Below are 13,554 nucleotides of genomic sequence, written 5' to 3' on the forward strand. Positions count from 1 at the left end.
ATTAATTTGCCCACCACTGACGTCAAACTAACAGGTCTATAATTGCTAGGTTTACTCTTAGAACCCTTTTTAAACAATGGAACAACATGCGCAGTACGCCAATCCTCCGGCACTATTCCCGTTTCTAATGACATTTGAAATATTTCTGTCATAGCCCCTGCTATTTCTACACTAACTTCCCTCAATGTCCTAGGGAATATCCTGTCCGGACCTGGAGACTTATCCACTTTTATATTTCTCAAAAGTGTCAGTACTTCCTCTTCTTTGAATCTCATAGATTCCATAGCTACTCTACTTGTTTCCCTTACCTCACATAATTCAATATCCTTCTCCTTGGTGAATACCGAAGAAAAGAAATTGTTCAATATCTCCCCCATCTCTTTTGGCTCTGCAGATAGCTGTCCACTCTGACTCTCTAATGGACCAATTTTATCCCTCGTTATCCTTTTGCTATTAATATAGCTGTAGAAACCCTTTGGATTTACTTTCACCTTACTTGCCAAAGCAACGTCATATCTTCTTTTAGCTTTTCTAATTTCTTTCTTAAGATTCTTTTTACATTCTTTATACTCCTCAAGCACCTCATTTACTCCATGCTGCCTATAATAATTGTAGATCTCTCTCTTTTTCCGAACCGTGTCCAATTTCCCTTGAAAACCATGGCTCTTTCCAATTTTCACTATTTCCTTTCAACCGAACAGGGACATAAAGATTCTGTACTCTTAACATTTCACCTTTAAATGTCCTCCATTTCTCTTCCACATCTTTCCCATAAAACAAACTGTCCCAATTTACTCCTTTTAAATCCTTTCGCATCTCCTCAAAGTTAGCCTTTCTCCAATCAAAAATCTCAACCCTAGGTCCAGTTCTGACCCTCTCCATAATTATATTGAAACTAATGGTATTGTGATCACTGGACCCGAACTGTTCCCCAACGCATACCTCTGCCACCTGACCCGTCTCATTTCCTAACAGGAGGTCCAGCACCGCCCCTTCTCTAGTAGGTACCTCTATGTATTGCTACAAAAACTATCCTGCACACATTTTACAAACTCCAAACCATCCAGCCCATTTACAGAATGTGTTTCCCAGTCTATGTGTGGAAAATTGAAATCTCCCACAATCACTACCTGTGCTTACTACTAATATCTGCGATCTCCTTACATGTCTCGGCTCTGACAATTCGAGGGATCTAACATGTAACAACACTCATAGCAGCCTCGGGCTGCCGCGTTCCCTGACTCGAATCTGAGCTTGAAAAATCTCGTGATGGGCCTGATGTTTCCCATGGGCCATATTTTGGAGACTCCTGCCTTAAATGAACAAAAAGAAAAATGTACAGAAGTACAAAAATTGATGACTTTATTATTGTGCTAAGTATAGGTCTATTAAAAAAAAATCTAATAACTTTCTAATGTACCGACAAAGTCTACCTTCCCAATGACCGTTTTTTCGCCGAGTGGCGTATCTTGCTCCACTCTATGATCTTTGGTCAGCCCCGCCGGCAGTGGAATGCAGTGCTGCGCCACCGCTGCTGAAGCTAGCTAACGTGGAGGGAGAGTGAGGTAGCATCAATTACGTGGGCTGAGCCTACGTAATTGACGGTCGCTCTTCCTCCACTGGGCTCAAGACACGCCCCCTCAGTGAGGCAGATGTGATCGCTGCCTCCCCTGGTGCTTTTACATTGCAGTTTTATGTGAGACCAGCGAGCACAAATTTAATATATTTATATGTGAAATAAGCTACCTGGACTATGGAAGGCGAGGACATGTAATGAAGGGATTTACAACATTACATTGGTGACATACATAGAGATAGTAACAGGCACACGCTTATGCCCGCGCTCCATATAGTTTCTGGGGTGTTGCGCAATCAGAGGGGAGGCTCAGCTCGTCGCTGCCTCACCTCTCATCTCTCACTGTATTTGCAGCGGAGCTGTGCAAATTTGTCAATTTTGACTATAAAAAATTATTAGATTCATATCTTTACTTTACTTAACAGCTATTTTCATTGGTAGTATGACAGGTGAGGCTCTGCCCCCCTGCCTCCCCTGACCGCACGTCCCTGCCTCACACTTATCTGCATTAAACTCCATTAGCTTTCCTCAACTCACGTGTCCAAAATTACATGTTATTAAAATTACACATTCTTTCTATTTCCTTATTGAAGATTTTGCCAAACCTTATGATTGTGTGACAAGGACTAGCTGATCTTAATTCCTGTCATCACCATTTAAAAATCAATGGAACACAAAAACATTTCTAGCGGCTGATGGATTTCTTTAAATTTGGACGGTCATTTAGCCAAATGTTTACAATGCTGATGATTGTGCCCCCGTATCTGAGGATGGATGTGCTAGCATTGGAAAGGGTCCTGAGGAGGTTTACGAGAATTATCCCAGGGATGATTGGGTTAACATATGAATGAGGAGCATTTGATAGCTCTGGGCTTGCACTTGCTAGAGTTTAGAAGGATGAGGGGAAGGGATCTCATTGAAACCAACTGAGTAATGACATGCTGGTCAACCTGAGGAGCACCTTCAGCAACAGACTGGTTTCACTAAGATGCAGTACAGAAAGCTACAGGAGATCCTTTTTCCCTGTGGCTCTCAAACTCCTCCCCCTTTTGTCATGGGGTGGACTGACCCCCCCCCCCCCCCCCCAATCTTTGCACATCCCCAATCCTGGACTGTCCACATAACTTTAATTTCAAGTTTCATGTATCTTGTTGTGTTTTATGACTGTCGGCAGACCAATTTCTCTCCTGGGATAAATAAAGTTCTATTGTATCATATCGTATTGTATTGTATGTTAATGAAAGGCCTGGATAGAGTGAATCTGGAGAGAATGTTTCAAGTTGTGGGAAAGACAAGAACCAGAGGGCATAGCCTCAGAATAAAAGGACCTACCTTAAGAAAGCAGATGAGAATGAATTTCTTTAGCCAGAAGGTGGCAAATCTTTGTAATTTATTACCACAGACAGCTATGGGGGCTCAGTCATTGGGAAGTTTGCTTTGGTTTCTTGATTAATAAGGGTCATGGAGAGAAGGCAGGTGAATGGGGTTGAGAGCAAAAAATAGATCAGTTATGATTGAATGGGGGAGCAGACTCGATGGGCCGAATGGCCAAATTCTGCTGCTATGTCTTACAATCTTCTGATTCAGCAATATAATGCAACAATCCTTTCTCATCTCATTGAGTTTTTATAGTATTGCTTATCAAGGTTCTTCACATGCCCAAGATAAAGTTACACCAGTCTGCTTCTAATTAACCCCATCTTGTGGAAACAGATAGTCAGAACAACTTCAGCTTAACCAGCCAATGTATACCTCAGTATGACACACAGCAATTCTCACTACCTTAACTTTATTCATTATTACAATATTTTCACTGTAACTCTGAGGGGTGATTGCAATTCCTTCTGAGCAAAGAGTGATTAGCACATTTAAATAAAGAAGGGATAATAGGTTTATGAGTTAAGAGATAACAATCTTGGAAATGTGTTAATGCAAGGCCTTATTTCGTTCATGGAGTGTGGTTAGAAATGCTGAAGAAAGAAAATGTTTTTGATAATGAATGATTTCTAAATCATTGCTTGTTTGCTAAAACGAGTTTCAGTCGCTCTGAGAAAGTAGTCGTGAACCACGTTGATTTATTGATTGTAGAAAAAAGGAACTGCAGATGCTGGTTTGCAAAAAAACTCTCGAAGTGCTGGAGTAACTCAACAGGTCAGGCGGGTCAGTTCTGTGGAGAAGATGGATGGATGACGCTTTGGGTCAGGGAAATCCTATTTTGCATCCACTCTCTACACATTAGGGGCAATTTACAGAGGCCAATTAACCTACAAATCTGCACGTCTTTGGGATGTGGGAGGACGCGGGAGCCCCCGGAAGACACCAACACGGCCCAAGGGAAAACGTGCAAACTCCACACAAACAGTACCCAAAGTCAGGATCGACCCCGGGTCTCTGGTGCTGTGAGGCAGCAGCTGCGTGGAGTGAGAGTGAGGTGGAGCATTGAGAGTGAGGTGGAGTGAGAGTGAGGTGGAGTGACAGCTGTTCTACTATAGTGTTCATATACATATGCATCTACACATCTACTGATCGCCTTGGTCAGAGGACCGGGGACTTGCCCGACGCAGACCGATGACGGAGGACGCGCCAGTAGGCCCTGCTCGCCCACTGCGGACTCCACATCGGCCCCGAGACGCCGGCATGAAGGGGAACCGCACCACCGAGAGTGAGGTGGAGCATCGAGAGTGAGGTGGAGTGAGAGTGAGAGTGAGAGTGAGGTGGAGTGAGAGTGAGAGTGAGAGTGAGGTGGAGTGAGAGTGAGAGTGAGGTGGAGTGAGAGTGAGAGTGAGGTGGAGTGAGAGTGAGGTGGAGTGAGAGTGAGAGTGAGGTGGAGTGAGAGTGAGAGTGAGGTGGAGTGAGAGTGAGGTGGAGTGAGAGTGAGAGTGAGAGTGAGAGTGAGGTGGAGTGAGAGTGAGAGTGAGGTGGAGTGAGAGTGAGAGTGAGGTGGAGTGAGAGTGAGGTGGAGTGAGAGTGAGGTGGAGTGAGAGTGAGAGTGAGGTGGAGCAATGAGACCAAAGTGAGACCCGACAGGCAGGCAGGCAGGCGGGTGGGGCGGGGGAGGGGTTCGCTGGAACAAAGGGGACCTGGCCGGGGGTGGGGGTGGGGTGGGAAGGGGCTGCTGAAAATGAAACGGACAGGGGGGGCAGTTGGGGGGTCCGCTGAGTAGGAAGGTGGAACCGGAGTTGGGGGGAAGGTTGGGGGGGGGGGGGGGGTAAGTCTGCTTCCACATGCGGCGGCAAGCAGGAGATGGGACCGTTCGGCACTTTTGTAGCTTTGAAGGCGAAAATCATGGCAACACTTGTGTAATGCTTAGGTTTTATGCAAAACAAAGCATTTCACTGTACACAGGTACATGTGACAATAAAGTATCATTCATGTATATACATATATGTGTAGCTTTACTTTGTTTGTGGAGTTTGCGGTTAGATCTGGGTGACACGGTGGCGCAGCGGTAGAGTTGCTGCCTTACAGCGCCCGAGACCCAGGTTCGATCCTGACTATGGGTGCTGTCTGTACGGAGCTTGTACCTTCTCCCAATGACCTTGTGGGTTTTCTCCGGGTGTTCCACTTTCCTCTCACACTTCAAAGACATAAAGAATTGTAGGTTAATTGGCTTTGGTTAAAAAAAATGGAAATTGTCCCTAGTATAGTGCTATTGTACAGGGTTGGTCGGTGCAGAATAGACTTTTAACAGATAACCCTTGAAAGCCACTTCTTGCATATGCCTGAATAATTTGTTTATTTTAGTTTGAGATATGGTGCGGAAACAGACCTTTCAGCCCACCAAAACCAGTGTTCAAACCGTACACTAGCACTGTCCTACAGACTAGGGACAATTTACAATTTTCTTTTACTGAAGCCAAATTAACCTACAAACCTGTACGTCTTTGGAGTATTAGAGGAAACTGGAGCACCCGGGAAAACCCAAATGGTCACGTGGAGAAGGTACAAACTCTGTACAGACAGCACCCATAGTCACGATTAAACCTGGGTCTCTGGTGTTGTGCGGCAGCAACTCTACCACTATGCCACTGTGCTACCCCCAGATGGAACTGTTGGCATCATGTTCGGCACAGACAGTGTGTGCTGAAGGGCCTGTTCCATGAAAAGCCACAAAGTGCTGGAGTAACTGAGCAGGACAGGCAGCATCTTTGGGGACCATGGATAGGTGACGCTTTGTGTCCGGACCCTCATTCATACTGAAGAAGGGACCCGACCCAAAATGTCACCACTCCCTGTTCACCAGAGTTGCTACCTGACCAGATCAGTTACTCCAGTGTCTATTTTCGTAAACCAGCACCTGCAGTTCCTTGCATCTACACTGCACTCTCCTACGCTCTTTGAAGTGTGCCCGCACACACTGACATACTGTAGACGCTATATTGTGTCATCTCTCTACAGTAGGGAGGGGGGTAGGATTTTGAAACCCTCGAAGATCAAATACATTTCAGAGGCAAGTGTCAGCGCTCGAGCCATTTATATTGAAGGCTTATTGTTCCATTATTGCAAATGCTGGAACTTACAGCGGGCGGCTTGGGTAACCAGATGACAATGGAGCAAGACGTCTCTGATTCTGTCGAGAGAAACTTGTCCTTTTGAACGTTCACCAGGATAACGCCACAGCAAAAGCATCTACCAATCACACAGTCGGGCCCATCCTTAGCTCTGCTTTAATGACTACTGTAGGCAGATTGAAAGGTCGAATCATCAGTCAGGTCTGACTGGAAATATGTAGGGCAAAACTAAACCTTGTAGATCAAAGGCACGAAACCTGCAACCGTTCTTTATTATTTAGGAGGATCCTTTATTCCTCTGCTGGTTTTATTTGTTGCCCATGTTGAAATTCACTCTTGTTGATTCCCCACCCATTGTTATGCTTTTATTTTATTTTTCTGTAGATGGGTAACTAAATATCCTCGTCATTAGCAGGCCTTGCAAAGGCGACTGATTTAGCTCAGCAGAAATTCTTTGTGTCAGCCCATGAAATATTTATCTTGCTTTCAAATCTCGCCCTAATGTTCCCAAAGATAGACACAAAGTGCTGGAGTAACTCGGCGGGTCAGGCAGCATCTCTGGAGATAAAGGGCGGGGTGACAATGGACCCACCAGGCACCGGCCCGGCCCAGCCTGAGGTCAATTGTGGCCAGCCTTGATTGGTCCTGGTCTTTTCTCGCCTCCAGCTCCTCATGCCTCTCCCCACCCACTACTTTCAGTCTGACCCGAAACGTCACCCATCCTTTTTCTCCAGGGATGCTGCCTGACGCGCTGAGTTATTCCTGCACTTTGTGTCTATCTTTGGTATAAACAAGCATCTGCAGTTCCCTGTTTCTACTTAATGTTGCCCTTGTTGTCCCTGGAATATCATCCGACAACCAAGGTCCCCGCACCCCTCCAACTCTGGCCTGTGTCCCAGGACAGCGTGAAGTGTACATGGAGGAATCAAGATCTGGAGAGCGTTGAAGTCCGGACTAAGTCCGAGTCAGTTGATTCAATCAACGTTTTGGGGACTCTGGCCTCTTCAATGTCCCCAAAGCTTTGATTGAACCAACGGACTCAGGCTTAATCCGGACTTCACTGCTCTCCAGATCTTGATTCCTCCATGTGCACTTCATGCAATCTCGGGAAAGCAGTCAACATAATCAAAGCTTGACCCACCCCGGTCATTCCTTCTTCTCCCCGCTCCCGTCAGGCAGAAGGTACAGAAGCATGAAAGCGCACACCTCCAGATTCAGGAACTGTCAAAATGTAGAGACAAGGAACTGCAGATGCTGGTTAACACAAAATAGGACACAAAGTGTTGGAGCACACGGATTGGTGACTTTTCGGATCAAGACCTTTCTTCAGATTCTTACAGCTTAGGTACTTAGTTCACCAGACTGATTCCTGGGATGTCAGGACTGTCTTATGAAGAAAGACTGGATAGACTTGGTTTATACTCTCTAGAATTTAGGAGATTGAGAGGGGATCTTATAGAAACTTACAAAATTCTTAAGGGGTTGGACAGGCTAGATGCAGGAAGATTGCTCCCGATGTTGGGGAAGTCCAGGACAAGGGGTCACAGCTTAAGGCTAAAGGGAAAATCCTTTAAAACCGAGATGAGTAGAAATGTTTTCACACAGAGAGTGGTGAATCTCTGGAACTCTCTGCCACAGAGGGTAGTCGAGGCCAGTTCATTGGCTATATTTAAGAGGGAGTTAGATGTGGCCCTTGTGGCTAAGGGGAACAGAGGGTATGGAGAGAAGGCAGGTACAGGATACTGAGTTGGATGATCAGCCATGATCATATTGAATGGCGGTGCAGGCTCGAAGGGCCGAATGGCCTACTCCTGCACCTAATTTCTATGTACTGCTTCTTCCGTTCTGTTATCAGGGGGGCACAGTGGCGCAGCAGTGCCAGAGATCCATTTCCATCCTGACTATGGGTGCTTTCTGTATGGCGTTTGCACGTTCTCCCTGTGACCACATTTCCCCAGGTGCTCTGGTTTCCTCCCACACTCCAAATGCATACAGGTTTGTAGGTTCAGTGGCATCTGTAAATCGTAAAATGTCCCTAGTGTGTGGGATAGTGCCAGTGTGTACGGGGTGATCACTGGTCAGCACAGACTTGGTGGGCTGAAGGGCCTGTATCTACATTGTACCTTTAAATTCTGAAGCCTCAAGTTCTGAATGGTGCTTCCATAAGCTAGGGGACTTGCTGTCGGATTTACCTCCACACCATTGGGACATTTGGCTGTGTCTATGGAATGATGAAAACTACATTCTGCCCTCTGGATTATTTCTTTTGCTCATTATCTGTACTTGAGTTTGATTTGATTGTATTTATGTACAGGATAATCTGATTTGATTGGATATCATGCAAAACATGAGCATCAATGCTACCAAAGTGGGAATGGTTGAGACCTTCAAGCTCCATGGCATTAATCTTACTAATGGCCTTGCGCGGACAACCACATTGACGCGACAGACAAGAAGGCACACAGACACCTCTACTTCCATTTGGTGTGTGTCCAATGACTCCTAATGAAAATAGACACAAGAATCTGGAGTAACTCAGCAGGCCAGGCAGCATCTTGGAGAAAAGGAATAGGTGACGTTTCGGGCAGTGATGGAAATGGGGCTACCCAGGGGGACGGCGTTCCTCTAGTTTTCCGTTTCCAGTTTCCATCCTGTGCATGAATTCGCGACGTTATCCTGCGCTACTTAATCCAAGGGCGAGCAAACGAGAGCGGACAGACGGACGAAAGCAACGATCATAGAGCAGAATAGTTGAAATTTCGGGTCGAGACCCTTCGTCAGACTGGGTCAGGGGAAAGAGGAACAAGAGATATAGACGGTACTAAGGACAAATGAATGGAAGATATGCCTATATCTCCCGTTTCCCTTTCCCTGTCAGTCTGAAGAAGGGTCTTCAGGGGAGAGGGGTGGAGAGGGGGAATGGAGAAGGGGGCGGTTGGTCGTTCCCTCACGGTCCCGGGGCAGTGCTCCCACCCCTCCAGTCGCCGTGCTTCACGCACACAGCCCCGGTTACCCCCCTCTCTCCCCGGGGAGGCGTTGTGAACAATACAGTGAGGGCCGGGCCGGGGGTTTAGCAACGTTTACATACCTCTGTCTCAGCTCACGCCCGGACCCCGGCATCCATTCCTGCCGCCCCCGGCATCCATTCCTGCCGCCAGCCATCTCCCTCCCTTCTCTCTGCCCCTTCTATCCCTCCCTTCCCCTCTTCCCTCCCTCATTCCTCTCTCTCTTTTCCCTTCCCTCCCTCCCTTCTTTCTCCCCTTCCTCTCTCTCTTTTCCCTTCTCTCCGTCCCACCCTCCTTTCTCTTCTTCCCTCCCTCCTTTCTCTACTTCCTTCTCTCCTTCCTCCCTTCTCTCTCTCCCTCCCTTAGAAACATAGAAACATAGAAAATAGGTGCAGGAGTAGGCCATTTGGCCCTTCGAGCCTGCACCGCCATTCAATATGATCATGGCTGATCATCCAACTCAGTATCCTGTACCTGCCTTCTCTCCATACCCCCTGATCCCTTTAGCCACAAGGGCCACATCTAACTCCCTCTTAAATATAGCCAATGAACTGGCCTCAACTACCTTCTGCGGCAGAGAATTCCAGAGATTCACCACTCTCTGTGTGAAAAACGTTTTCCTCATTTCGGTCCTAAAAGATTTCCCCCTTATCCTTAAACTGTGACCCCTTGTTCAGGACTTCCCCAACATCGGGAACAATCTTCCTGCATCTAGCCTGTCCAACCCCTTAAGAATTTTGTAAGTTTCTATAAGATCCCCCCTCAATCTTCTAAATTCTTGCGAATACAAACAGAGTCTATCCAGTCTTTCTTCATATGAAAGTCCTGACATCCCAGGAATCAGTCTGGTGAACCTTCTCTGTACTCCCTCTATGGCAAGAATGTATTTCCTTAGATTAGGAGACCAAAACTGTACGCAATACTCCAGGTGTGGTCTCACCAAGACCCTGTACAACTGCAGTAGAACCTCCCTGCTCCTATACTCAAATCCTTTTGCTATGAATGCTAACATACCATTCGCCTTGTTCACTGCCTGCTGCACCTGCATGCCTACTTTTAATGACTGGTGTACCATGACACCCAGGTCTCGTTGCATCTCCCCCTTTCCTAATTGGCCACCATTCAGATAATAATCTACTTTCCTGCTTTTGCCACCAAAGGGGATAACCTCACATTTATCCACATTATACTGCATCTGCCATGCATTTGCCCACTCACCCAGCCTATCCAAGTCACCTTGCAGCCTCCTAGCATCCTCCTCACAGCTAACACTGCCCCCCAGCTTCGTGTCATCTGCAAACTTGGAGATGTTGCATTCAATTCCCTCGTCCAAATCATTAATATATATCGTAAATAGCTGGGGTCCCAGAACTGAACCTTGCGGTACCCAACTAGTCACTGTCTGCCATTGTGAAAAGGACCCGTTTACTCCTACTCTTTGCTTCCTGTCTGCCAGCCAGTTCTCTATCCACATCAATACTGAACCCCCAATACCGTGTGCTTTAAGTTTGTATACTAATCTCTTATGTGGGACCTTGTCGAAAGCCTTCTGAAAGTCCAGATATAACACATCCACTGGTTCTCCCTTATCCACTCTACTAGTTACATCCTCGAAAAATTCTATAAGATTCGTCAGACATGATTTACCTTTCATAAATCCATGCTGACTTTGTCCAATGATTTCACCACTTTCCAAATGTGCTGCTATCCCAGCTTTAATAACTGATTCTAGCAGTTTCCCCACTACCGACGTTAGACTAACTGGTCTGTAATTCCCCGTTTTCTCTGTCCCTCCCTTTTTAAAAAGTGGGGTTACATTAGCTACCCTCCAATCCTCAGGAACTACTCCAGAATGTAAAGAGTTTTGAAAAATTATCACTTCCCTCCTTCCCTCCCACATACACATAACGCACAGACAACTAACACGCACACACATAACTAAGTTAGGATGGGGGAGAACCCCAAATGGTAGGATGGGGCTGAAGCCCAAAATGTAATGCCTGGACTGGTTTGGTGGGGGGTGGAGGATGGACAGGGTGGGGGGGGGGGGGGGGGTGGAGGGTGGTGGAGGATGGACTGGGGGGGGGGGGGGGGGGAGGTAGAGGATGGACTGGGGGGGGGGGGGGGTTGGAGGATGGCTTGAGTGGGCACAGGATTTTCTGGAGCTTCTTCCAAATGGCAATATTTTGTATGTTCAAAGTTAAAAAGGAGGACTAGGCAGGGATATCAAAATGATCACCTGCAGCTGAGAAAAAAAAGATGACGTGCATGAAGAAGCCATGACCAAAGCAAAGATACTAGAGCGGAGACGGAAGCTGGTTACAGAAATGGTGCTGAAGATTACCCATGACCCTACTACGGCTTTTTTGTCGAGTAGACTATCTTGCTCCGCTATAGGATCTTTGGTTTCGAGTCTCCATGAGATGGAGAGTGTGAAGGAAAGTGGCGCTGTAAGGGCAGTCCAAGTCTTTCACCAGCTCATTGGAACTTTTCCCAATTCCATAATGGCTGTCTAAGAACTTGGCCCTCATCAGACCTGGCGTCTCTCCGCCATCAATGGAGTTCACCTCCTGGACCCACAACTCATAGACCACCGCTCCTTCCTGAAGCGGATATCAAACAGCTGTAAACCGCTGGCGGGACTGTGGCAGAACGCGTTCACGGTCAAAGTAGCGAACGTGGTTGTTTACAACATGGTATCTTGATCCACATGGCTCGAACTGGAGGGGACCGTAGGTTTGAAACTTTTGGTGAGCTCTCAGCCAGGCGTAGTTGGGATCCGCCTGGCCCGCTGAGTACCTCCAGCATTCTGTGTTTTTTGTTTGGCTCTGGGGTTGAAGGTGGACACGAGGGGGTTGGGGTGGTTCAGCGGGATGGGCGCCGGCTCTGGGGAGAGGGTGGCGTTTCGGGTTGAGACCCTTCTGCAGACAATCACAAGTACTCTCACCAATGAGAGTCCAGTTCAGTCTGAAGAAGGGTCTTCTCTCCAGAGTCACTGCCTGTCCCACTGAGTTACTCCAGCTTTATGTCTAACTTCAATTTCAAGAGTTAAATAAAAAACACAGAGTGCTGGAGGAACTCAGCGGGCTAGGCGGCATCTGTGGAGGGAATGAATTAGGAGTTTCGGGCCAGGGTTCTTCTTCAATAGGAAGAAACTGCAGATCAAAGATACTACAGCAGATACTAGCATGATATTCTTCCAATTTAAATCGTAATTCGATTTTATTGTTTTCCTATTTTCAATTTTTTGTGCCTGATTATTTGGCGGCCAATCAACCGCTGTCTCTAAGGGGGTTGCGTCCAATCACCGACCAGATTCCCTTAAAATTCCCATCCAATCAACAAATCGGTCTCCTCCCGTCCAATCAGTCGCCGTCTCCAAGGGCATTGTGTCCAATCACATAATGCGCTGGTCACTCAGCGGCCAATCAGACACAGTCTCCTAGGGGCCTTTTGATCAATCGTCGACCTGCTTCCCTCACCGAAGCAGACGATGGGAGAGAGAGAGATAGAGAGAAGAGAGGGGGAAGAGAGAGAGAGAGAGAGAGGGAGAGAGGGAGGGAGGGAGGGAGGGAGGGAGGGAGGGAGGGAGGTAGAGAGAGAGAGAGAGAGAGGCAAGAAAGCAGCTATGACATATAATACACAATAAACTATATGATAAACACACAATAAACAAGTTATGCATTCTTGTACTCTTACATGGGTATGACCGCACATAAAAAAATTCCCACCCCCCCTTCCTTTCCAACCTCAGCCTCACGGACCTTAGAGTACCCCTAGTTCCTAAAACCCATTTCTATCACTGGTTTTGGGTCAGAACCCTTCTTCAGACTGAAGTGGAGGTGGAGATTGCGTGATATTTGCATGATTATTTGCATGTTAATTATTTGCATGGTAATCACTTACATAGTCATAGAATCATACAGCACGAAAACAGGCCCTTCGGCCCAACTTGTCCACGCCGACCAAGATGCCCCGTCTACGCTTGTCCCACCTGCCTGTGTTCGGCCCATGTCCCTCTAAGACTTTCCTATCCATGTACCTGTTCAAATGTCTTTTAAATGTTGCTATAATATACCTGCTGCAACTACCCCTACTGACACCTCGTTCCATATACCCACCACCCTCTGAGTGAAAAATTTACCCCTTTCAGGTTCGTATTAAATGTTCCCCCACTCACCTTAAACCTATGTCCTCTTGTTTTTGATTCTGCTACCCCAGGGAAAAGACCCTGCATTCAGCCTGTCTATTCACCTCACGATTTTATACACCTCTGTAAGATCAGCGTTCAGCCTCCTGCGCTCCAAGGAATAAAGTCCTGGCCTGCCCAACCTCTCCCTACTGCTCAGCCTCTCAAGTCCTGGCAACATCCTCGTAAACGTCTCTTTCCAGCTTCAGGCCACCTTACACCTATCGATATTACCTCAGCTCTTTCTGCTATTCGCTCTAAATTTATTCGTGC

This window comes from Amblyraja radiata, chromosome 1 (genome assembly GCF_010909765.2).
Source record: "Amblyraja radiata isolate CabotCenter1 chromosome 1, sAmbRad1.1.pri, whole genome shotgun sequence".
Lineage (NCBI taxonomy): Eukaryota > Metazoa > Chordata > Chondrichthyes > Rajiformes > Rajidae > Amblyraja > Amblyraja radiata.